Below are 27,011 nucleotides of genomic sequence, written 5' to 3'. Positions count from 1 at the left end.
CCTGATTTCTTGGGTAAAAAGGGAGTCTGAGGACGAGGGGCTTGGAGCAGATGGTATCTGTTTGACTGGAGATGACTTTGTATTCCCCACAGTGAGAGTGGCAAAGTTTTCTGGTTGTAGCAAATGAGACTCGGAGAGGTCCTTACGCCCTTCTGTATATTCAGGTTTTCGGGATAGGGCGTCTGCTTGTTTGGTCTGGGCAGGGGTCACATAGTGGATCCGGAAATCGAAACTGCTCGAAGAACAAAGCCCAACGTTGTTGTCTCTGGTTTAATTTGCATGCAGTCTTTAGGTGCTCAAGGTTCCGGTGATCAGTATGAACTTCAATGGGGAAATTAGCTCCTTCCAGCCAATGTCTCCATGTCTCGAAAGCTGCTTTTATGGCTAAGAGTTCCTTTTCCCAGATGGTATAGTTCCTCTCCGGAGCTGTTAGCTGGCGGGAATAGTAAGCACACGGATAAAGATGTTCTCCCACCGGTTGCATTAATACAGCCCCCACGGCCACATCCGAAGCATCTGCTTGAACTATAAAGGGGGTTTTGGGATCAGGGTGTTGCAAAATTGGCTGGGAAGTGAACAGATGTTTCAGTCTTTGGAATCCTTCCTCGGCTTGCTCAGTCCAGCGGAAGGGTTTTCTTCCCCGGATGCAGCTGGTGATGGGATCAGACCAACGGGCAAAGTCTGGGATGAACTTTCGGTAATAGTTTGCAAAACCCAAGAAGCGTTGCACTTCCTTCTTGTTGGATGGCGCCCACCATTCCAGTACGGCCGTTACCTTAGCCAGGTCCATGGATAGCCCCAGTGGCGAAACGCGGTATCCCAAGAAGTCTACTTCTTTCAAATCGAAAGTACACTTCTCTAACTTAGCATATAGTCCATGGTCTCTTAACCGCTGTAGCACCTGTCTGACGTGCTGGTCATGTTCCTCTTGACACTTTGAGAACACAAGAAAATCGTCTAGGTATATGACCAGAAAACGATCTAGATAATCTTGGAAGATATCATTGACAAAATGTTGAAATGTGACTGGAGCTCCGGACAAACCGAAATTCATAACTAGTGACTCATACAGTCCATATTTGGTCTGGAAGGCGGTCTTCCATTCGTCCCCTTCCCTGATGCGAATTAAGTTGTAAGCCCCTCTAAGATCCAATTTGGTGAAGACCCGTGCTCCTCGGAGTCGATCCAATAGGTCCGAAATCAATGGCAGTGGATAGCGATTCCGTTTTGTGATGTTATTTAGCGCCCGATAGTCCACACAAAGACGTAGATCCCCTGACTTCTTTTTCATGAAGAGTACAGGCAAGGCGGCTGGGGATTGAGAGGGTCTTATGAACCCCTTGTGGAGGTTTGTCTCTAAAAACTCCCTGAGAGCTTTTTGCTCCGGTTCAGTCAGGGAGTAGAGATGTCCGCGCGGGATCGGGGCCCCTTCAACAAGGTCAATGGCGCAGTCATAGGGCCTATGTGGGGGTAGCTGTTCGGCTTATTTCTCATTGAATATGTCCCAGAATTCAGAATATTTTTTGGGAAAGGTAATGATGGCTTCGGATTCCGTGGTCTGGCAAACCTTGGCCACTAAACAGTGGTTATAGCAGTATTCTGAGGCGAACTGGAGTTCTCTTCGAGACCATGAAATGTTTGGATCGTGAAGTGTTAGCCAGGGAATTCCCAAAATCACAGGGAAATGGGGAACCTTGGTAACAAAGAAGGAGATCTCCTCCATATGTTCCCTAATCCACATTCGAATCGGCTTGGTCCATTGGCTAAAAGGGCCAGTCTTCAGCGGCCGGCCATCAATGGCCTGAACCACACGGGCATTTTTAAAATCATGGTATTGTAATCCCAACGAATCAGCATAGTCCCTGTCTATGAAGTTGTTGGTTGCGCCAGAGTCTATCATAGCATGAATCATGACGGGTCCTTTTTTGACTGACCACAGCGTGACCACCAAGAGGAATAGTACCCCTGTTTGCGGCTCTTGAGTGGGAATATTGACCGAGTTGGTGAGCCTTTCTACACCCGGTTGTTCCCTTCCCCCACCGGCTTCGGCTTGACTACCTCGGCAGCTTCTGTGTTCGTGGAGGATGCTGCCGCCAATCGGGTAGGGGTTCTCTTCTTTGCTGGGCACTCCTTGGCGAAGTGACCCCCATTTCCGCAATACCAGCAAAGGTTCAGGCGTTGCCGCCGGGCCTTCTCTGCGACATCTAACTTGGGTCGAACGTGGCCCAGTTGCATCGGCTCCTCCTCATTCCCAGCAGATGTGGGCGCTGGTTGCGGGGGCCTCCAAACTGCGCGAGGCTGGGGTTGGGCAGCAGAAGGGTTCTTTACCCCACGTCTTCCACTCTGTCCCCGGGTCCATTGTCTTTTGTTGGCAAGCAAGACTTCTGCCCATAAACAGTGGGTAATAAGTCTTTCAAGAGTCTCTGGTGGGTCCACTTTGGAGACTTCCTCCTGCATTTCATGGTTAAGTCCCTCACGAAATTGGCCCTTAAGGGCTACATCGTTCCAGCCTGTGTTTTGAGCTAACACACGGAACTTGGCTATATACTGTGACAACGGTCTGTCCCCTTGGAATAAACACCGGATTTTTATGACTGGCAGCCTCTTGGTCATCCTGAATTCCCCAAGTATTCCGAAGATGATTCAAAAACTGCTGTGCGGTAGCAAGGTACACGGATCCCGCATCGTATAGCGCTGTCGCCCAAGTGGCCGCAGGTCCGTCCAGGAGACTGTAGATCCAAGCCACCTTGAGGTCCTCCTGTGGAAACTCTGCACCGCGGGCTTCCAGGTAAGCCAGGCACTGACGGCGGAATATGTGGACTTTTGAGGCTTCTCCTGAGAACTTGGTAGGCAATGCCAGGGTTGGGAGATGAGCCCCGCGTTCTTTCAGGCTGCGGATCTCCCCCTCCTGCTCCCGGATTTTATCTCGAATCCTGGTAAATTCTTCTTGAGTAATGGTGAGGTTAGGTCCAGAGGGCCCGGCTGGCACAGCTGCCCCGGTCCCCTGTTGATCAGTCATATTGGCCCTTGGTTTCCTAGTGCTGTTGTGGCGGAGTCAAACTGTGACGCCCCTGGCTGCGAGAGCACTGGAAACCAATACACCGAGGCCAATAAACAATCTAATATCTTTATTAAGGATTTAAGAAATTAAAATGAAAACAAGTAGAAAGTATAGTCCATCAATAGACCTAATATATAATATTACAGTTTAAAGTTTGTAATCCAAAAACCGAAACGCACTCAAACTTCCAAGCAGTTTGAGTGAGGAAAACGTCCAAGTCTTTCACTAGAGTTCAAAGCAAGTCCAAAGGCAAGAAATTGAAGACAAGGCTGGATACACGGCACGACAAGACAAGACTGGATTCACGGCAAGACAAGTCAAGGAACACGGCTTGGCAAGGCACGACAAGGCTGGAAGGCAGTGGACTTAAACGCAGTCCACACTTGGCTGGAAGCGAAGTTAATCCTCCAAACTGACACGTTGACTCCGCGCTGGCTAGCTGCTAATCCCTTGCTGCTAATCGCGCGCTTCATCTTTGTCCCGCTTTCTCCTGTCTGTTCGTTTGCACAAATATTCTCCTATCAAAGAGAGGAGAGCTGGGAAGAGAAGACTCCGTTCCAAGGTCCTTTTTAATGAGCACTGAACTGGAATTGTCAATAGGGTACATCTGGAATGGAGCAGAGTCATGCTGAATTGGCACTAAACCTGTTTCCTCATCGCTGTTGTCCACAATGGAGTCAGGTTCATGGCCCAAGGGTCCATGGGACATCACACTTGGTGAGGACGAGGGAGAGGGCCTTCTCTGTGGTGGCCCCCCAGCTCTGGAATTCTGAGATTAGACTGGGACATACATAAAAGAGCTAAAAACGTGGATGTTCTGTTGTGCTTTCAATTAAGCAGTTCACAAGATATTCAACTCCCAACTATAGCTACCAGCAGTTCCCAAATTTTATCCCTGTTCTTCCTCCTATAGATTTAGCATTTTGAACTGACGTTGTTCTATTACTTCTAATTTATTATTGGCCCATACATTTATGTTCACCAGCCATGTTCTGAAATTCTTTACCACAATTCCCTTCCCCCTGAATTTCAGTACCCATTACTGCTCAGACTATTGGCTGTTGATGATGCTGTTTTTAATGTTATTGTCTTGTTACAATGTCATTGATTTTATTGAGATATGTTTTGGTTTTAATCTTTCTTGGATTGGGCTTGTCCCCATGTGAGGCAGGGCCATAGCCAGAAAAAATTTTCGGGAAGGGTTTTGAAAATTTGGGGGGGGGGGGGGTTGAACCCCTAACACCTCCCCCCCCCCCCCCCCCGGCTACAGACCTGTCAATATCTGCTTGAGATAGTGCCTGGAGGGACTCTTAATTTTTTGCGTCTTATAGACTTAGCATGGGGATTTGGTTAACCAATTAAAATTTATGAGTAAACCAGTTTTTTTTTAACCTGATGTGAGTTGCCAGAGTCCCTTTGAGGAGATGGAGGCAGAATATTAAAAAAGTTGTTATATTATAATATTATTATTATTATATATGGACTGGTTTCAGTTAATGTAGGCCAAGGCTGATTAATTCAGCCTTGAACAAAAGTTTAATTCAGCCTTGAACAAACCACTTTAAACAGTTCCAAGATCCTGCTTCCATATTTCCTAGGTTCAGGTGGGCCAGAGACATTGGATGTCATTCATTACCCCCCCCCCCCCCAGCCAACCCCGTTCTTGGCATAGCAATAGTCACTGGGTGTCACATTGCTAGTTTATGTTGCTTATCACCTGGAGTAGTGTTGGCCAGGTTGAAACTGATTAGAGAAGGGAGGGGGAAAGGAAGGGGTAGCTCCTCTTTTCCCTCCTCCTTTCTGGCACTGCTCTGGCATCCAGCGAACGTCCCTCCAGGTGAGGAGTGATGGACACTCATCACATTGCACCGAATGGCTGCCGTTATGACAAGAACTTACTTACTTATTTAGGCGATCCCTCGTAGTTCGAGGATGATGGTCCTCCATCTTCGCTATCTTGGGGATGGATCCGTAGATGGCTGAAGAGACCTATTCTTGATCTGCATGTTCTCCCGCAGTGAGGACATCGGTTTCTAGGTGGAAGGCGGTCTCGGTCAGGGTTGGCTTGACGGGCCTTCCTCTTGGCACGTTTCTCCCTTAAGCCCTCCATTCGTACCTCTTCGAACTCCGCAGCACTGCTTGTCACAGCTGACCTCCAATTAGAGTGCTCAAGGGCCAGGGCTTCCCAGTTTTTAAGGTTGGCTTTAAGCCCATCTTTAAATTTCTTTTCCTGCCCACCAACATTACGTTTCCCGTTCTTGAGTTCAAAGTAGAGTAGCTGCTTTGAGAGACAGTGATCGGGCATTTGGACAACGTGGCCAGGCGAACGAAGTTGATGGCGTAGGAGCATCGCTTCAATGCTGGTGGTCTTTGCTTTCTCAAGCATGCTGACATCTGTCTGCCTGTCTTCCCAAGAGATTTTTCTGAGGCAACGCTGATGGAAAAGCTCCAGGAGTTGGGTGTGATATCTGTAGACCGTCCACGTTTTACAGGCGTAGAGCAGGGTTGGGAGGACAATGGCTTTATAAACAAGCACCTTGGTATCTCTATGGATGTCTTGGTCATCAAACACTCTCTGCTTCATACAGAAAAATGCTGCACTTGCAGAGCTCAGACGGTGTTGTATTTCAGTGTCGATGTTGACTTTTGTGGAGAGGTGGCTGCCAAGGTAGCGGAAATGGTCAACATTTTCTAATGTTACACCATTAAGCTGTATTCCTGGCATTGCAGAGGGATTAGCTGGTGCCTGTTGGAAGAGCACTTTGGTTTTCTCGATGTTCAGTGAGAGGCCGAGCTTCTCGTATGCTTCTGCGAAGGTGTTTAGAATGGCTTGTAGGTCTTCTTCTGAATGCGCACAGACTATGTTGTCATTGGCATATTGGAGTTCTATAACAGATGTTGTGGTGACCTTGGTTTTGGCTTTCAGTCTGCTGAGGTTAAATAGCTTGCCATCTGTCCGATAGATGATTTCCACTCGGGTGGGAAGCTTCCCGTCAACAAGGTGGAGTATCATAGCGATGAAGATGGAAAATAAGGTGGGGCCAATAACACATCCCTGCTTGACACCTGATTCCACCTTAAATGGGTCACTTTGGGAGTCCATCATGTCATGCCGTTATGACAAGAACAGGAGACGGCTGGTAAGGCTGACTATCAGGACTCCCTCCCACCTCCATGGTGGCAGGTGGGCTGGTGGTCAAAACCATTCCGGGTTTGGTTTTGGAGTATTTTCCTGAGGATTTCAGGAAGGGGCTGGGTGGCCATCCATAGGTGGTGCCTTGATTGTCTGTTCCTGAATGGCAGAGAACTGGACAGAATGTCCCTTGTGGTCTGTTCCAACTCTATGATTCTATGATCTGGAGTTCGACACTCCTACACTTTATAGTAAAAAACACACTAAGACACATTTTCTAAAGCTAGAACAAACCTCCACTTCTTCTGAGAGTTCCATTTTCATTCTTGCACAAGTAATTCTGCTTGTTCAAGCGATTCCATAGCCATTCCATGAGTTACTGCACAAGCTTGCAAAGGAAAGAAAAGCTTCCTAAAGGCTTTTTAGGAAACTAAACTAGTTTCTTCCTAAACTTAGCTAGTTTCATATTTGGTATAAATGATGGAATAGAGAAGCAGAAAGAGAAGATGGACAAAGATCTGCAGGAGTAAAAGTTTTCATTTCAGAGAGGTGGATAAACGATGGGAAGTTACTGAATATAACGTACTACTGCTGCTTGCTATTTTACTGCTGAGAGATGATTAATTTCAATAATAATCTCACTTTTAGAATAAAAGCTAATGTGGGATACCTTTCATTCAGTTTAGGATACATTTTAATGCACCTGCAACCACTTACCCTCCAGCTGTCTCATTTGTATGGGAACAGTCCCAATTAATCTTTTGTCATCTCAGTTTTTCAACTGCTTTTAAAACATCCCAATTTCTCACAAAGTCAAATTCAACTTTTAGGTGTCTTCCATGAGATATTTAACAAAACTGTTTCCCAAGTATTGCAATATATTCTGTAAAACATTATACAATACATTATGTCTCCATTAAACTACTTTTCACTTGTGATAGTTGTATTAGCTGTTTTACTAGAGGCTGTGTTACTGCGAGCGGAATACCAATTCCTGTAATTACTCCGCTCATTGAAAAATCAATATAAAATGAGTGCAATAAAGTATTTGGTTTCTCTGTGAGAGTTCCTCAATGAACAAAAGTTAACTTCAACCCATTCCAGGGGGAAGGCAGAATAGAAATTAAATCAAATTAAATTAATAATACAAAATGTTTGTGAACTATTGTTTAACTATAGTTTAATTATATGCTTCCTTATTAGTTGTCTGTACAAGATGCTTTCACAATTTTAATACAATATTAAGGAAAGACACTCCTTTTCTTATGATGGGATTCATGAAAAACCATTTGTCCTTGTTCCACTGTCAGTATTATGGTTTCAGTTCCCACACTCAATAGATTAACAGTGCATTAATCTCAGTTTACAAGCATGCTAAATTTAAAATTACTTGGTGGCCCTAAATCTTTGGTGAGCCCAATTTAACACTGGACCAAAAAGAAAGAAAGAAAAGGGAGGGGAGGGAGAGACCAAAAATGATCTTTGACACATGTTTGTCATAAACATGATTTTTTTTAAAAACAACAACTACAGTCATATGTTTCAACCGGGCTGTTCAAAGGCTTTTTTTTAAAAAATTCATTTTCCAGAATTCCCAATAGGAATCTGTGCAGGCTAAGGGCTTTTTGGCATTTATAGTCCAAGTTTCAGTCTCTATGCTGTCCTTTTCATGGACACTGAGAAAGGATATTGATGCATTTAAAGCATTACCTTATACATTGATATTTAGAATTATGTCTCAGTGTTCATCTATACTGTAGAATTAATGTAGTCTGATAGTATGTTATCAATACTGTGGAATCCTAAGATTTGTAATTTGTTGAGGAAGAGAAGGCTAAAGACCATGTAAAACCAAAACCTTCAAGAGTGCATTGCCTTGAGCCATGGCAGTAATGTTACAGTGTAAATGCTCCTTTACAAATTTCTGTCCCAAGTGTGCGATAAGTCTGCACTTCTGTCAAGCATCCTGATTTACCATGAACAGTCCCAATTATTATTCTGTCACCTCACTTATCCACGTGCTTTAATTTTTTTCCAATTTCTCGCATCTCATTCTCCTCATTCATCCTCAGCTTTCTTCTGTTCTTGAACACTGAGTTTAAAATGCAAAAGTAATTTGCACTTATTTGGGAAGGGGCAAAACCTTGATCTTCCCAGTAAACACATGCTAAAGCACCCTGTTGAAGTCTCTCCAATGTTACATGATCTTACTCATTATCAACTATTTACCATCGTGATCAAAATTTGGCATGGACCGCACAAGTCCTAGTTTCCATCTATGAAACACTGAAGACTACAGCATTCAGCTGTAATATTAAAATGCACATATTAGGGAAGCAAATCAAAACATGGTGGAATTTACAGCAAAGTAAACATCTATAGGAGTGTACTATATGAATATTGTATGCAGTACAACTCTCATATCTGTGGAACTGATATATGCAGCTTCACTCAATCACCAGCTATTTTCAGTCCTTCCATTGTTTGTCCCATTGAAAACTAGTAGGGATCCATGCTTCCACATATCTACATGAAGTCTAGGAACATGAAAACAGGTGTCATTCTGTATTAAACTTCCACAGTTTCAAAAATCCTGGTTTACAGCCAGATTTCAGCATGCACAATGGGTCTGGCAAAAGTATACATCCTAACTCTCTTTCCAGACTCTTGAAAAGTTCTTGGAGGCTGAGAAAGGAAGAATCTCCAGATCACCCTATTTGCATGGATTGAACTTGGCAAAATACTAATCAACATAATACTCTTGAACAACAAATAATGCAAATTCTTACAGTATATTATTTTAATAGAACTAATATAACCATTGGAAAATGTAAGTATGCTTTTGAATTGTTCTGTTTTTGTGGGGCAGGAGGAATCAATGTATGTTTTCCTTAATTAGGCTCATGAAGCAGAACAATGAATATATGAACATTTCTTGTGTTTCTCAAATTTTCCACATCAGAAAATCTCCCCTTTAGAAGAGGATAGAATTTCCATCAACAAACAAATGAATGTAAAGAATTACATTTTCAAGAATGTTTATGGTGTACAGCTTGTTAGAAGACTGCTTAGCATATGTCGTATGTAGAGACAAACAACTTTTAGGGGATACAACTCTTACATGGCATGATATAAACATTCTGTGAATCTGAATAGTTATTTGATGACCAACTATGGAATAACAAGACCAAGCAAAAAAGTGGGTTGAATGAGGGTAACTTTATGTTCAGGAAAATTTCTATAATTGCGAGGAATAGGGTTTTGGAGGCTCTAGAATAACAGAGTACCCATATTTCCCAAATATGAGCTTTTTTCAAAATCTTGACACATATAGAAACTTTACACTAATGATCCTCATCCTAAATATGTGAGCATGAGAAATGGTAACAAATATGAGACAAAAAGTCTTGTCTGATTTTGCTCTCTTTGTGTATCAGTGTAAGGCTGGATCTATACTGCCATATAAAGCAGTTTGGACTGCATTATATGGTTATTATAAATACATATGATGCAGTTCAATGCAATTAATCTACATTATATGGCAGGGTAGATCCAGCATAATAAGGTTCACATGTATTAATAGGGCTTATGACAACTGAAACACCAGTTGTCACATGGTTAGCTGAAAGTATTCAAAAACAAATTCTGAATTTGGAAGAAATTGGGATTTGGAGTTATAAAAATACAGTGGGTGGGTTTTTTTAAAGCACAGATAGCTAGGCACTTAATTTAGTCTAAACATCCCAATATTCACTAAGGCTTGGTCAATTAGTAAAGCTTCCCAAGTGGTTTATATACAACCTCTTCGTGGTTAGCTATTTGCAAGTTTTATCACTCTGCCACAAAGTATTTTTCACGGTTGAAGGAGATAAATGCTTGAACACATCTTTAGAAAAAAAAATTAATTTTGTGTAACCAAAAATGGTTTTATGCTCTAATTTTTCTACTCAGATTTTCTAGATTTCAAAGCGGCCTAGGACAAGAGTATAACTTTGGCGTTATGACAATTCCTGTTCTCTTTGCCATGTGGTTAGTGAATAAACAAGCAAATTACTGTGCATTTTGGATTGAGTCAAATGAATGGCTGTTCTGTACAAGGATATAGTAAATGCTAGAGACAATAAAGACATGATTAAAAATCATGTTTAATGTGGAAAAAATAAATTGCAGCTATGGGGTTTTCCTCACCAATCATAATTTCTGTAACAGCCCTGGCCAGACCCTGACAATTAGCATTGGAGAAAAACCCATTAGCCACAGCAGGAGTTTTCCGCCCAAATGCAAATTGCATGTGTGCAAGTGTGCGTGTATTTTGTTTTTGTGTGTTCCTCATTTCCTCAGAGACTGAAGCTGTGAATGTTTAAATCACACCTACCTCAATGTTGGTAACAATCCTTCTGCGTATCATAATATTTAATTTAAAAAATACATGGTGTGGTAGCTAGTCACATAGTTAATGTCATGTGCTGTTAAGCCATGAAGACAGAAATAGAATACACACACACACACACACATGCGCACACGCACACACACGCACACACACACACACACACATTTAAATCTTGACAGGAAGTGTGCAGAACGCTTTGTGCCATCTTTGTTTTCATTTCACTGAGCATTGACTAACAGTTATCACTCTCAGTTCTGATTAAGTTGTATTCAAGTTTTAAATAACTAATTAATTAGAATAAATGCAGTGTTCTAATAAGAAAATTTAGAAAGCTGTGTTATGTGGCTGGGTGAGAGATTTCTGCCACAGTGCCTACCAATCATAGATTGCCACTCTGTACTGCCTTCTGAATCTTTTATAGGCTCCGCGCACAGAAGTCTCATTGCATCAGTTAAGAATTTAAAGCACTCAGCATATGATCCAATTCTTTGTGTTCAAACGATGGGAATCCCAGAAACTTACATTGCTTTATGTCAGTGCTGTGCAATTATTTTACAAATGAATGCAATCCATGGACTCCATCTCTATCTGTTGACCAGGGAATATTTCTATTATCTCATTTATTTTCCTTTTGAAGAGATCTTAAGGAGGCTGTCTTTTCCAAAGGTCTTTTGCAGGTGCACAAATGAAGGGGTTCTGATTATTTTGGTTTCAGCTAAGATCACCATGATAGATGGATGGTTATCAGTCAGGAGTACTTTGATTGTGCTTTTCCTGCATGGCGGGGGGGGGGGGGGTTGCACTAGGTGGCCCATGTGGTCTCTTCCAACTCGATGATTCTATGACTTATTCGATATACTTATGTATAATTCTAGAAAATGTAGTCGAAAAATCAGGCCCCAAAAATCTGATTGACTTATCCATGGGTGAAGGAACCACCCTCTTGTTTACGTAGAGAAGTGAAAAATAAAAGTATAGTCCATCCCAGGAGAACTTAAAAGAAGTACTGATGCCCCCCACATATGCTTTCCATTATGGTGCTTTCTGGCTTTTATAAATGTCTGGGTGGGAAAATGGCTTTTTGGCCTTTCCCCTCAAATGAATGCACGAGAGTAGAGCAGGTCGGTGCTTCTTTTAGGTTCCCCCAGGACAGGGTAAAATCTTGCCTTTTGCCACTCTACTGAGAGAAGGAGATGGTTCCTTTTTAATAAGAGTTAATACTAAAAATTTTATCAAGAAAAGAGCCACCCCCTTCTCTGAGTAGAATGATGAAAAGCCTTTTTGAATGCCTGGGTAAGAAAATAGCACTAGTAGTGGTCAGGGACAGCTGACCTCCAGAGGCAACACTGTCACTTTTCCTTCTCTGTGGAATGACCCTTGACTTATCCATTCTTCATATCAACATCTCTACTGTGGCGTCCAAATTTGCCCTCAACTCATACAAGAAATCAATTTTTACATGAGCATATACACCAGACCTTTCCAAATATTTCATGTTGCTGACACAATTTTCAGACATGAATTATTTCATAACACAGTAATTCAGTTTATTAGCAAAGCAGAGGTTAAACAAGGCATCAGCAGACTTTCCCCCCCCTGTATCTACATTGTGGGCCCAGCCAGGAGGACCGGGCCAGAAAGGAGGGTTTGGAAGGCTCAGGTGTAGGTGGGGCTGGGGGCAGAGCAGACCTTGCCCCTCCCAGGTCTGCTCTGGGGCAAGCAGCCCTATCCTTATCCTGGGAGGACAATCTGAAAATGATCCGCCCTGGCTCTGTCCCTCCTGCTTGCCCCATCCTTATGCTGGGAGGAGGGTGAGACACACAACAGCTGTCCTCTCAGCATAAGGACAGGGCCACTCACCCCTGTCCTTTTGTCGGGAGGAGGGAAGGATAGGTGGTAGCAGAGAGGACTCCAGGCAGGTGCCAAGGGGTCCCCGAAGCACCCTCAGCTGCCACTTGCCTCCTCCCCTGGGCCATGCTTCTCTCAGCATCAGAACAGGGCCTTGCCTCGTCCTGATGCCGGGAGAAGGGGGAGGCAGATGGTGGTTGAGCAGGCTTTGGAGCCTTCTCCCAGATCTCAGTCCAGTCTGTGGAGGCAGCGGCCCATCGTGTTCCCAGGCTGAAAGGAGGAGAAAGGGACAGGCCATTGCTGGAGATCTCTCTGGAAGCTGCCTGTCTTCCTCTCCACACTTTCTCCACCTGGTGGCCTGCTGCATTACAGGAGGGGAGGAGGAGAAGACATGTGGCTGGCAAGAGCTCCAGAGAGCTCTCATCAGCTGGATGTTTATGCCTCGGGCCTCCTCTCAGCCTAGGGATGGGGGCCACGGCTTCCGCATGCTGAGAGAAGGGTTGTCAGACAGGAGCTGGACCTGAGACCGTGGGCCTGGGTTTGCCCATCCCTGGGTTAAACCAATCCCCTATAGAGATATGGAGACATACATAAATTGTAATATATCTCATGAAAATCTTTCATTTTTTTAAACTATATGATTTATTGCTTATTTCACATAGACTCAGACGTTTCCCCTTACATTTGCATGACACCTACATACTGCAGCCAACACACTAATGTGTTGCAACACACACATTGGAAAGTTCTGATATTCAATATGTGTCTCTACTGTGGGCAGGATGCACACATACATAAATACTAGGGTTGGGCAAAAAATTCAATTCCTGCGTATGTCGGATCTAATTCGTTTGTTTTGTAGCTTTCAAAGCGACTTTTGAAGCGGGTTATCCAGTCGTTTGTATCCCGTGATATCGAACCGTGATAGCCTATTTTTCTAATGGAGTTGGATGTTGTCGGAAGCAAGTGCATTTTCAAATCACCCAAACATGGTTTGAGGGAGGTATAGACTAGCCTGGGCTTGCCTTGCCTCCCTGTGGCCAATCACAGAAGGGAGGGAGTCTTGTTTGTCTTTCCCCGTGGTTGCTTTCTATGGGCCTCTTAAATCGGGTTGCAAGAGAGAAATCCCTTTCCCTGTCCTGGAGTGGTTGCTTAAATCGGGTTGCAAGAGGAGAGAGTCGCATTGCAGGATCTCCGCTCTTCCCCTTCGCAGCCTTCCCTCCTGCTTTTGCCAGAAGCTTTAAGTGAGGAAAGGGGGAAAAGGAGGGGGATCCATCCAGGGCCGTAGCCAGAAAAAATTTTGGGAGGGGTTTTGAAAATTTTGTGGGGGGGGGTTAACCCCTAGCACACACCCCTCCCCGCTACAAACCTGTCAATATCTGCTTGAGATAGTGCCTGGAGGGACTCTTAATGTTTTGTGTCTCATAGACTTAGCATGGGGATTTGGTTAACCAGTTAAAATTCATGAGTAAACCAGGTTTTTTTTATAACCTGAAAAATTTCGGGGGGGGGGGGGGGTTGAACCCCTAAACCCCCCCCCCCCCCCTCGCTACAGGCCTGGATCCATCCCAATCCACGATCCAGATCACTTCACTCTGGTTTTGTGCTGGCAAAACCCCAAACTAGAACTCTCCACCCAGGTTGGTGACTTCAGGGGAAGAAGAAAGTCGGAAATGGACAAGGAAAGTTATATATATATATATACACACACACACACACACACACACACACACACACACACATATATATACATACGAGGGCTATCCAGAAAGTTCATTACGTTTTGGAATTAAAAATAAACAAAGTATAGGTGAAAACATTTACCATATTCAGTTGAAAGCCAGACCCAAATACCATTTCTCACCATAGTCCCAATTGAAATCTAGGCAGTTATCATAGCGATAAAAATATATATAATATTAATAGTCTCATTCTGGGAAGAGAAAAGGTTGCATTTTAAATCTATTTTTTTCCTTTTAAAATTTGCTCTATATTTGTGTGTATGGGACATAAGCCCCTGTCCTGAGCGAGTTCCCTCCCCTCCTGGTTAGAAGCAGGCTAAACCCCATTGGAAGAAATCCATTCCTAGATTATCTTATCTCAGATTATCTGGCAGTGTGGACATATAATCCAGTTCAAAGCAGATAATCTGAAGATCTACACTGCCTTATATCCCAGGATCTGATTCCAGATTATCTGATTTAAACTGGATTATATGAGCACCCACTGCATATAATCTGGGATAAAGGAGGAAGGAGGAGGAGGGGGGAAAGGAGAAGAAGTTTCCCTTGGCTTCCCTTTCTCTCTCCCTCTTTTGCACAAAAGTTCTCCAAAGCTTTGCAAACCTCCTCCGAAAGGAGGAGGAGGAAGACGAGGAGGAGGGGAAGGATAAGGAGGATAATATATATCCCCACTACATATAATCTGAACTTTGTCTTTGCACAAGGGACATGGTGCTATAGCACATATGGTTTCCTGGGATACAGTCCACCAATTTAACAAAGTTTCAGCCACAAAAACAAAGTTTCTGTAGTAGAACAATGACTTTCAAAGTAAAGACAACCCAATGAAACTGGAAATAAGACTTTCAAACCAGGAACAGATTTCTGCAATTATTAAAAATGGTTTTATTATAAAAGATATGAAAATTTGCCAAAAGTCAGAAGATAAGGGAAATGTTCTGAATTTTTGTGAGCTAGCAGTGTTAACTGTGTTCTACCACTATACCAAATGTGAAGAGGATAGCTCAAAAAATGAGGGTGGGAAAGTCCTGTAAAGTCCCCCCTGCTGTTTTTGGCCAGTTGTCAGACCCCAGGCAGCAGGGTACCAAGAACCATACACGGAGGCCAATCTCTATCTAATATCTTTATTAAGAAAATATATAAAAGTAATAAAAACAAGAGAAGAATATAGTTCAGAAGCAGACCTTTCAAATAAGGTCAAATATAGTCCAAAAATGCAATGTCCAATAAATGATATTAGAGTTCAAAGTTTATATCCAATACTGAAACACACACTATTGCCAGGCAATAGAGTGGGGAAAAGCCAGAGTCTTAGGAGTCCAAGGAAGCTATACAACAAGGCTGGAAATAATCTTGGTACTTTAACAAGGTCCGTGACTTGAAACAAGGCAAATGTGAATCTTGGAACAAGGTCCGTGGTTAAACAGCAAGGCAAGGCAGTACTTGGATTCTTGATCCGGGAAGCAAGGAACTGGGGTTACGAAGTCCACACACGATCTCACTCCTGAAGCAGCTCAGTTGACTCCGCAAAGATTCTCCCGCATCAGGCACCTATATTGGGGTCTTGTTTTCCCGCCAACAATCTCTTTCCCTAGAGAACGGGAAGCGAAACCCAACTTTGTCCAGATGCAAGACTCCTTAGAATTTCCCAAGGGAAGCAGGTCTAATCAGCCTGTTGTTTGGCAGCAATCCGTAAACTCCTGCGATTCTGTTCCCTGACTCCTCTGTCAGCACAATAGGATTCTTTTCTAGGGAACGGAGGCGAGGAATGTCCAAGGTCTGTTTTACTGAATTCTTGGGGACAAACATCAACATCCGGCAGGTGAAAGGACTCCGGCTCTTGTTGAACCGGCGAAAACCCCATGTTTTCGTCTTCATCTGCCACGATGGCACTAGGAGCAGGACTACAAGGCCTATGAGGCATCACACTATCCCCTCTCCCAAGGCCCCCCTCATTCAGGGCCCCTCTCCGTGAGTCGCGGGGCCGCGGCTTGGAAGGGTAGGCCTGGTGGAAGCGGCGGACTAAGTCGGGGGCATGGACTGTGGAAGCATCTTCCCAGGAGCATTCCTCGGGGCCAAAACCCACCCAGTCAATGAGATACTGAAGGCGGCGGCGGTGGAAGCGAGAATCCAAAATGTCCTGAACCTCGAATTCCTCCTCTCCGTCCACTAAAACAGGGGCTGGGGGCGGCCGGCTCACGTCGGGGCGTACACCATCCGCCGGAAGGAGCAGGGAACGATGAAACACCGGATGAATGCGCATGGAGCGCGGAAGTTGGAGTTTGAAAGTCACAGGGTAAAGTTGCGCCACTACTGGGTAGGGACCAATGAAACGGGCATCTAACTTCCGGCAGGGACGGTGGGAGGGCAAAAAGCGAGTGGACAACAGAACCCGATCTCCTACCTTGATCTCGGGGCCAGGCTGGCGATGGCTGTCAGCGTGACGTTTGTAGTCCTCCTTGGCTTGATCAAGTTGCTGGTGCAAGAGTTCTTGCACCGCTGTGAGTTCCTGTAGCCAATCCTCTGCTGCAGGAACTTCTGAGGTCTCCACGATGGAAGGGAAGAAACGGGGGTGGAAACCATAGTTCGCAAAAAGCGAGGTTTCTTTAGTTGAATTCTGGACACCATTGTTGTATGCAAACTCTGAAAGAGGTAATAGGGAAGCCCAATTGTCCTGTTGGTAGTTTACATAACAGCGAAGATATTGTTCCAAAGTGGCATTGGTGCGCTCAGTTTGTCCATCTGTTTGAGGATGGTGAGCTGAGGATAAACGAGAGTCTATGCCCAATAGTTTTTGCAGGCCTTTCCAAAAACGAGAGGTGAATTGAGATCCACCATCAGTGACCAAACTCTTGGGCAATCCATGTAGTTGGAATACATGCTGAAGAAATAAGTCTGCGGTCTCTTTGGCCGTGGGAAGGCCATTGCAGGGGATGAAATGGGCCATCTTGGTGAAAAGGTCCACCACTACTAGAATCGTGGTGAATCCAAGGGATGGTGGTAGATCAGTGATAAAATCCGTGGAAATTATCTCCCATGGGCGAGAAGGTGTGGGAAGGGGATGCAGTAGCCCTGGCGGCTTCTCCCTTCGCGTCTTGGAACGCTGGCATACAGGGCAGGTGTTGACATAATTTTCCACATCCTTGCGAATCTTGGGCCACCAGAAATCTCGCAGGATCAAGTGCATGGTTTTGAATAGCCCAAAATGTCCGGCAGGCTTGCTGTCATGGCACAAACGAAGTGCTTTTTCTCTGCTGGGGCCTGGAGGGATGTAAACATGGTTTCTGTAGCATAATAGACCGTTCTTAAGTGAGAAAGGGAAACGTAGTCCTTGGTGGATCTGTTCTTGGGCCCAGGCATCTGTCTGTTGACTGGCCCTAATCTCTTGAGTGAGAAGGGACTCTGTGGTTGGGGTTTTTGGGTTAGGAGGAGCTGGCTCAATTGAAGTGGATTTGGTATTTCCCACTGTGAGCGTGGCAAAGTTCTCGGGTTGCAGCAATCGCTTTTCTGAGGTGTCTCTGCGCCCTGCTGCATACTCCGGTTTTCGTGATAGGGCATCTGCTTGCTTAGTCTGAGCAGGAGTCACATAGTGGATCCGGAAGTCAAAACGTTCAAAGAACAAAGCCCAGTGTTGTTGCCTTTGGTTTAGCTTCCGTGCGGTCCTTAGGTGCTCCAAATTCCGATGGTCTGTATGAACTTCAATGGGGAATTTGGCCCCTTCTAACCAGTGTCTCCAGTTTTCAAAGGCTGTCTTTATGGCTAAGAGCTCCTTTTCCCAAATGGTATAGTTTCTTTCCGGAGCTGTTAGTTGGCGTGAGTAATAGGCACATGGATGGAGATGTTCTCCCACTGGTTGCATCAGCACAGCCCCTACTGCCACATCGGAGGCATCTGCCTGAACAACAAAAGGGGTTTTTGGATCAGGGTGCTGTAGAATTGGCTGGGTCATGAATAATCGCTTTAGCTGCTGGAAACCCCTTTCAGCTTGTTCTGTCCAGCGGAAAGGCTGTTTTCCTTGGATACAGCTGGTGATTGGGTCAGACCAGCAAGCGAAATCTGGGATGAATTTGCGGTAGTAGTTTGCAAACCCCAAGAAGCACTGTACTTCTTTTTGTTAGTTGGCGCCCGCCATTCCAACACGGCCGAAACTTTTGCCGGGTCCATGGATAGCCCTAGTGGCGAGACGCAGTATCCCAGGAAGTCTACTTATTGCAAATCAAAGGCGCATTTTTCTAACTTGGCGTATAGTCCATGATCCCGCAATCGTTGTAGCACCATTCTGACGTGCTGATCGTGTTCTGTTTGTGATTTCGAGAACACCAAAAAGTCGTCCAAGTATATAATCAAAAAACGGTCTAGGTAGTCCTGGAAAATATCACTGACAAAATGCTGGAATGTTGCGGGGGCTCCACATAATCCGAAATTCATGACTAGTGTTTCAAATAATCCGAATTTGGTCTGGAAGGCGGTTTTCCATTTGTCCCCTTCTCTAATGCGAACCAAATTGTAAGCCCCGCGAAGATCCAGTTTGGTGTAAACCTTGGCCCCCCGGAGTCGATCCAATAGGTCCGCGATCAGTGGCAATGGCTAGCGGTTCCGCTTCGTGATGTTGTTCAGTGCTCGATAGTCCATGACCAAGCGTAGGTCCCCTGATTTCTTTTTCAGAAACATCACCGGGGAAGCGGCTGGGGATTGAGAGGGTCTGATAAACCCCTTGCGGAGGTTTGTCTCTATAAACTCCCTGAGAGCTTCCTGCTCTGGTTCAGTCAGGGAGTAGAGGTGTCCCCGCGGAATTGGGCCCCCCTCCACCAGATCAATGGCACAGTCATAGGGTCTATGTGGGGGTAGTTTCTCGGCTTCTTTTTCATTGAAAACATCCCAAAAATCCGAATATTTCTTGGGCAGGGTGATGATGGGTTCTGTGTCTGTGGCATTGCAGACCCTGGCTACTAGGCAATGGTTTTGGCAATACTTTGAAGCGAACTGCAGTTCCCTGTTAGACCAGGAGATGTTTGGGTCATGGAGTGTCAACCACGGGATACCCAAGATCATGGGGAAATGAGGAACCTCAGTAACGAAGGAGATTTCTTCCATGTGTTCTCTTATCCACATTCTGGTGGGCTCGGTCCATTGGCTTACTGGACCTGTCTTCAGGGGTCAGCCGTCTATGGCTTGCACCACCCGGGCGTTCTTGAAATCATGATATTGTAGTCCCAGGGAGTTAGCATAGTCTCTATCGATGAAATTGTTTGTTGCCCCTGAGTCTATCATGGCATGGATCATGACGGGTCCCTTTTTTACTGACCACAGCGTGACCACCAGGAGAAATAGGACCCCCGTTTGCGGCTCTTGAGTGGAGTTTTTGACCGGGTTGGCGAGCCCCTCTACACCCGGTCACTGGCTTCCCCCGACGGCTTTGTTCCAGCCGCCTCGGCAGCCTCCGCTTCCGCGGAGGATGCCGCCACCAGACGGGCGGGGGCTTCTTCTTGGCTGGGCACTCCCTGGCGAAGTGGCCCCCATTTCCACAGTACCAGCACAGATTCAAGCGTTGGCAGCGGGCCTTTTCTGCAACATCCAGCCTGGGGAGCACATTGCCCAGTTGCATCGGCTCCTCCTCGCTTCCCATGGGGTTAGTGGCTGGCTGTGGGGGTCTCCATACCGAACGAGGCTGGACACTGGCAGAAGAGGGGGGTTTTACTCCGGCTCTTCCACTCTGGCCCCGGAGCCACTGTTTCTTGTTGGCGAGCAGCCCGTAAACATTGGGCGATGAGTCTTTCAAGAGTCCCAGGGGGATCCACCTTAGAGATTTCTTCCTGCATCTCAAGATTGAGGCCCTCGCGAAATTGTCCTCTGAGGGCTATGTCGTTCCAGCCGGTGTTTTGAGCCAACACCCGGAACTCGGCTATGTACCGGGACAGCGGTCTGTCCCCTTGGAAGAGGCGTCGGAGTTTGTGGCCGGCCGCCTCTTCATCATCCTCGATTCCCCAGGTGTTTCGAAGATGGGCCAGGAATTGCTGTGCGGTGTTTAAGTGCGTGGAACCCGCATCGTACAGCGCCGTCGCCCATGTGGCTGCAGGTCCATCTAGGAAATATATAAAAGTAATAAAAACAAGAGAAGAATATAGTTCAGAAGCAGACCTTTCAAATAAGGTCAAATATAGTCCAAAAATGCAATGTCCAATAAATGATATTAGAGTTCAAAGTTTATATCCAATACTGAAACACACACTATTGCCAGGCAATAGAGTGGGGAAAAGCCAGAGTCTTAGGAGTCCAAGGAAGCTTGACAACAAGGCTGGAAATAATCTTGGTACTTTAACAAGGTCCGTGACTTGAAACAAGGCAAATGTGAATCTTGGAACAAGGTCCGTGGTTAAACAGCAAGGCAAGGCAGTACTTGGATTCTTGATCCGGGAAGCAAGGAACTGGGGTTACGAAGTCCACACACGATCTCACTCCTGAAGCAGCTCAGTTGACTCCGCAAAGATTCTCCCGCATCAGGCACCTATATTGGGGTCTCGTTTTCCCGCCAACAATCTCTTTCCCTAGAGAACGGGAAGCGAAACCCAACTTTGTCCAGATGCAAGACTCCTTAGAATTTCCCAAGGGAAGCAGGTCTAATCAGCCTGTTGTTTGGCAGCAATCCGTAAACTCCTGCGATTCTGTTCCCTGACTCCTCTGTCAGCACAATAGGATTCTTTTCTAGGGAACGGAGGCGAGGAATGTCCAAGGTCTGTTTTACTGAATTCTTGGGGACAAACATCAACATCCGGCAGGTGAAAGGACTCCGGCTCTTGTTGAACCGGCGAAAACCCCATGTTTTCGTCTTCACCTGCCACGATGGCACTAGGAGCAGGACTACAAGGCCCATGAGGCATCACACCAGTGCGCATGCGCGTCTGCCATTAATGAATTAATTTTGAATATTCCGAATATTCTTAAGTTTTGAAACTTTTTTGGGCTAAATTTTGGAAGTAGTTTCAGAAACGAAGCGCCAGCGCCCCCTACTTTTGAAGCGAGTTTAGAAACATTTTTTTCATGGATTGCTCAAGCCTAATAAATACATATTTTGGCATATGTAATTAAGTATAAGAAAAATATTATGATTACACATAAGTCCTTGAGAAATTAACGGAGGATACACTACTGCAAATGCAACACTTGGGAGTAATGGATCACAAGGAATGATGTTACTTGTACCACATTACTCTTTGGGATACTGAAAGGACAACAGTATCACTACAAAATAGCATAATAACTGGTGATGTCATTTTGTTTTGTTTTTAAAGCAGAACAAATGAAAGGCTGGAAGAGATGCTTACAATTTTTGTCATTCTCTTGTTTTGTTTTTTTAAAAAGAGTTTTAAACAATACAAAAGCAATGCATTAGCAACCTATTTCTCACAAAAGCACATATAAAGTAATGACTAGCATGTTGTTTTTGAAAGGACCATAATGGTTAGTGTCTAATGCACCAATTCAAACAAATAAGTTTCCAAGCTCTGTGCAACTGAACAGATATAGCAAATAATAGATGACATACATTTAGCTCCGCATAATAATCAGGGATGCACGAGAACAGATATAAAGTGCGTATTTGTAGTACCAATCTGTTATGGTACAAAGTAGACAAATTCCTTTCAGCACTACAAAGTAGCTGTAAGAAGGAGCCAAAATTAAACTGTGCTGAAAAAGGAGGTGAAAATTAAACTGTGAGGAGAAAAAGAAGGAAGGTTGAGTGAAACTCATAAAAAGCAGGATTTAGCCTGTTTTCTATAAACCCTGGCCAGCCACCTGGAGCAGGTCAGTCTTTCCTTTCCAGGTTGAGTTTTCAGATTTTTTAAAGGACAAGGTCTGGAGGTTTACTGTAAATGTTTACTGTATCCAGTGTCAATTACAACATCAACAAGAATTTTATAACCAGACAAGCCATATGACATTTCCACCTCATAAGATGTCATTTTAGGATACATTCACACCATAGAATTAATGCAGTTTGACACCACTTTCGCTGGCATGACTCATAACATTTAGCCATGACAGTTAAATTGGTGTCAAATTATATTAATTCGACAGTGTAGATGCACCCTATAAAAGGCAAATGAAAGTGTAAGTGTGGAGCTATACATAGGGTCAAATCCAATTATTAATCCCAACTAGAATATGAGTACCATTGAATGGATGAGACTTATCTAAACCTCATTAATTTAACGGGCTTGTTCTAGTTGGTACTAATAACTGGTTTATCTGTTTAGATGGAACAGTCTCCTGGAAGATAAAAGGAAAGACTTCAGGTTGTTCTACTTGCTGGAATCTCAGTAAACAAAACTACGAAATAGAGAGACTTATTCGTGTTTAAAGGACCTGCTGTGACTTTCTTATATATAATATCTGTCTTCCCTCTCTAGATATTTGTACCCAGGACTTCATTCTTTACATTCCTTTGCAGCCTTGGTGCACAGACTATAAAGCAATTCAGGAGGTGAAAAAACATGCTGGATTCAGCTCTATCATGCTTGTGGAAGTGAATTGTTAATCTTGGCTGCCAGTTCAAACATCCGCAAGTAAATAATTCAGAATAGCCAGAAGTTTAATAGAAAACACAAGCTTTTAAGAGGAGCATGTTTTTAAAAAATGTATCTAGCTTGCGGGAGCAGTTGTTCATTTCTACAGTGATTTCACCTTCTCACCTCAGGCAGCAACCCTCTGCAGCACTTCCTTGCTCTTCATGTCTGGCCTCTTTAAAGAGTTTTCCCATTCCTGGTTCAAAACATAAACCACCAATGAGAACAACAGCACACCAGTTGACTCTCCATATCCATTGATTCAATCACTCACAGCTTGAAAATATATATATTTAAAATCCCCAAAAGCAAACCTTGATTTTGTCATTTATTTTGTCATTCAAGGATACCAATTACTTGATTTTGTCATTCAAGAATACCATTTACTACCCTATTATATATAATGGTAATTGAGCATCCATGGATCATGGTCCAACCCCAGGTGATACCAAGGTCTCACTTTATTCAAATCAACTTTTCCAGCAGCTGCCAGGAGTAAATAGCTGGCATTTCTCCTAAATAGGCTGGATCTATACTGCCATATTATCCAGTTTCTGAGTCCAGATTATCTGCTTTGAACTGGATTATGAGTCTACACTGCCATATAATTCAGTTCAAAGCAGATAATCTGGATTCAGAAACTGGATTATATGGGGTCTTGGTTGTTCACAGTCTGAGATGGACAGCCTGCAGGCTTCCAAATATAGATGCACTGCTGTTCCCATCATACCTCACCATTGACTTGATCAGGGGTCCCTTAAACTTTTTAAGAGGGACAGTCCACAATCCCTTAGACTGTTAAGGGGTCGGATTACTGTTTGAAAAAAATACGAAGAAATTTCTATGCACACTGCATGTCTTGTAGTGCAAAAAAAAAAAAAACCATAAAAGAACAATACAGTATTTTAAAATAAGAACAATTTTAACTAACATTACCTACCAGGATTTCAATGGGAAGTGTGGGCCTGCTTCAGGCTGATGAGATAGTCAAATTAATTAGGATTGTTGTTTTTGTGTGCCTTCAAGTCATTTCAGACTTAGGGCGACCTAAGTATAAAACTGAGGGTGGGGGGCAGGTAAATGATCCTGGAGGGCCGCATCCAGCCCACAGGCCTTGGTTTGGGGACCTCTAGACTAGATTGTCTAGGGCCAATGAAAATTTGGATTCAGCAATAGATGGACGGTCACAGTTTCTCCATTTCTGCTTTGTGTCACTGAGGAAAAGGTATCATGTAACAGCAATTCTATCAAATCTTGGGAAATAGCAATACTAATTCATAGGAAACCTGTTTCTGTTTCAGCTGCCAGGAGATTCCTAGACTTGTTGAAAATGTTCTTCATTTTATGAACTGCTAGCCCACCGTGGTGCAATGGGTTAAACCACTGAGCTACTGAACTTGCTGACCAAAAGGTTGGTGGTTCAAATCGAGGGAGCAGAGTGAGCTCCCGCTGTTAGTCCCAGCTTCTACCAATCTAGCAGTTTGAAAACATGCAAATGTGAGTATATCAATTGGTACCACTCCGGCGGGAAGGTCACAGCGCTCCATGCAGTCATGCCAACCACATGGCCTTGGAGGTGTCTATGGACAACATCAGCTCTTTGGCTTAGAAATGGAGATGAGCACCAACCCCCAGACTAGACTTAATGTCAGGGGAAAACCTTTACCTTTACCTTTAGAAAACCCTATGAAATTCATCAGGTCATCATAAGTTGTCAGGTGACTTGCATACACTGTCCTCTGTATTGACAATTAGTGATTATATATGTGCCTTTCTTGGACAATTTTCCTAATACTGGGGGGTGGGGGTACTGTTGCAGCCCAGCCGCTTTCTTGATCCCTTTTTCATCACACAGATGAACAAGAATAGCAAATTTATTAAGAACAGTATACATAATATAAGAACAGTTTCAAAATACATCTAGGAGCTAGATTTCCAGAACTTTAACAAAAAGCAATGACCAACTCTGAATAGGAATTCCAAAAATCACTTAAGATGAAGCAAGAAACAGCAATCCAAGGGTTGTTGCACTTAAATTAGAATTATATTCAAAAACTTGAAAGCATGAACTTGACTATAATCCCAAAGGCTTGAAACTTGAAACAAGATTTGTAATTCAAACAGGAGACATGGAACTTAAGCAGGAAAACAAGATACAGACCCAAGAACAAAACTCCTAACTAGGAGTTCTCAAGACAAGCCACTTGACACATGAAAATCCAACTGCGATCTCCCCACCAAACATTTACTCCAGTTCCTTAAGAATATTTCCACTTGCCCATGACATCACTCTTTTTCACACCTGGGTTTCCTTTGTTCATCTTTCAGTCTCTGGCAACGCCGGATTTGTCTCTGTTTTGCACTATGCCTTCTGATCTGTAAACACTGGGTTATCTGTAATTCTCCTGTCTCCCCCACATTCCTTTGAGAGTCAATGCCTGGCCAATTCTCCTGAGAATCACTGCTGTTTCCCCAACAACAGATCTACCCAAAACTTTCCCATCATCTTGAAAATTTCCGTTTCCCCCCACAGAAACACCAGGCTCAACCAGAAAATCCTCAACAGTTGCTGACATCAGCAGGCACCTTGCCTGAGTTCAAAGAGTCCATACAGATGGCTGTGTCCTCCTTAATGTGTCTCATTGGTACTCAGAATTTTTAAACAGATTTGCTATTGTGATTACAAGGGGCTGGGAAACCACTGCCTGTACTTCTATTTTATATTCATTTCATTTCATATGCTTACACACATGGTCCATATACAGAACATGTGCTCATATGTGTCAGTCATGTGGTATGGGATCTACAGTGGGCTTCTACTAACTCTGTAATGGGGTCAGAAGCTCCACTGTGGAACATGCATATGCAGGATATATCCCAGTGCATACTGGGATTGCACAATAGGGTGCCAGCTAAATGTTTTTACAATGGTCCACATACATTTCACTAGAATAGTATCCAGTATAGACATCACATAATGCAACTGGAACAAAACTTTGGTGCGGTAGTAAGGGATCCTGGCAATTGCTCCAAGGCTAAGGGGGTATTCATTAAGCAAAAGCCATTCAGAAGGTCATAAAATGCAATAGGCTTCCTACTATGTGAATATAATCTGCTAAATCATCTGTATTCAGGAGTGATGTTAAAATAGAGGTCAACAGTCAGCTCCCCAAACTCCACTAGTCTATTTCTGCTGCCAGCTGTAAGGTGTATGTTTTAAGTGTTCTCTTACTGTGTTCTGTCACACTGCCATGCTTGTCATAAGATTAGACTTGGGTGAGAAGGCTTTCAAAGCAGTTTTCTAGGTCATATAGGAAGCATTTAATCCATTCCAACTGCTCTCTGAAGGATAATGCCATGCATGGTGTCTGATTTCCTTAATTGTATTTCCCTGGGACAGAAGGTGGGGAAGATTCCAGATTTTTGAATCATGCAAAGTATTTTTTTAAAGTTCTTTAAAACCGGGGTTATGCCTGCAAGCTAATATCCATTAGCACTGCTGCAGAAGAGTTTTCAATCTCTCTGAAACCCTTAGGCTATGGACTGAAGCTTATCACGTTAGTGGGGCTTAAAATGTGGTGCTCAGCTCAGTTACAGATCTTGGAGCTCATACCTCCTATTATTTTTGGTATACCATTCTGTTCATGCAGGTCTGAGTGTTGTAGATCATCACAAAACTACATTTGGGGCTTCATTGAGTTTATAAACAGTGAGGAGTATACAGCCAATAGTATTCATGATCACTATTACTAAACTGAGATGTGAGATCATTTTAGATTTGCCTCAGTATAGTTACCTTTAAAATAGTACTCCACCCTCTCCCCTCTCTTTCTCTTAAACATAAAGGCAAATAAATAAAAAATGTAGTCCGCCAACACTATGTCTTCTTTAAATGCGATGCCAATACAATATAAGGCAGAATTGAAGGAATTTCTATTTTGCAACCAAATTACTGTTCAATTTACATAAATAGAACCACCGTTGTATTCCTTACATTTACTTCACATTTTCATGCCATACCTGTAGTGTAGTATGATGAATCTAATACAGCGCCTTTGCAAATCAGATAACCACATTTAAAAAGCAAGAAACCACTATTACCCTCATACTGCATTTTAATATTAGTTTGCTGCTATCAGAATATATTCATTATTCTACATTTTATTTCAACATAGTTCAGAGATATATGCACACTGAGATTCGGATGCCAGTTAGAAATGTAGTGCCAGAGAGAACATTGATAGTGGGCATCACAAAGCAGCAGGAAACTATA

The 27,011-nt window shown here is 43.8% G+C and overlaps 1 protein-coding gene across 3 annotated transcripts in view; it reads left to right on the top strand.

The window, feature by feature from the left end:
* Window positions 1–27,011, top strand: part of col19a1 (collagen type XIX alpha 1 chain) — a 280,321-nt gene that overhangs the window by 36,924 nt on the left and 216,386 nt on the right. The gene's annotated exons all lie outside the window — the stretch shown is intronic.

The sequence above is a fragment of the Anolis carolinensis genome, chromosome 1 (genome assembly GCF_035594765.1).
Source record: "Anolis carolinensis isolate JA03-04 chromosome 1, rAnoCar3.1.pri, whole genome shotgun sequence".
NCBI lineage: Eukaryota > Metazoa > Chordata > Lepidosauria > Squamata > Dactyloidae > Anolis > Anolis carolinensis.
Note: the sequence above shows the minus strand (reverse complement) of the source record. Positions and strands in the feature narration are given on the sequence as shown.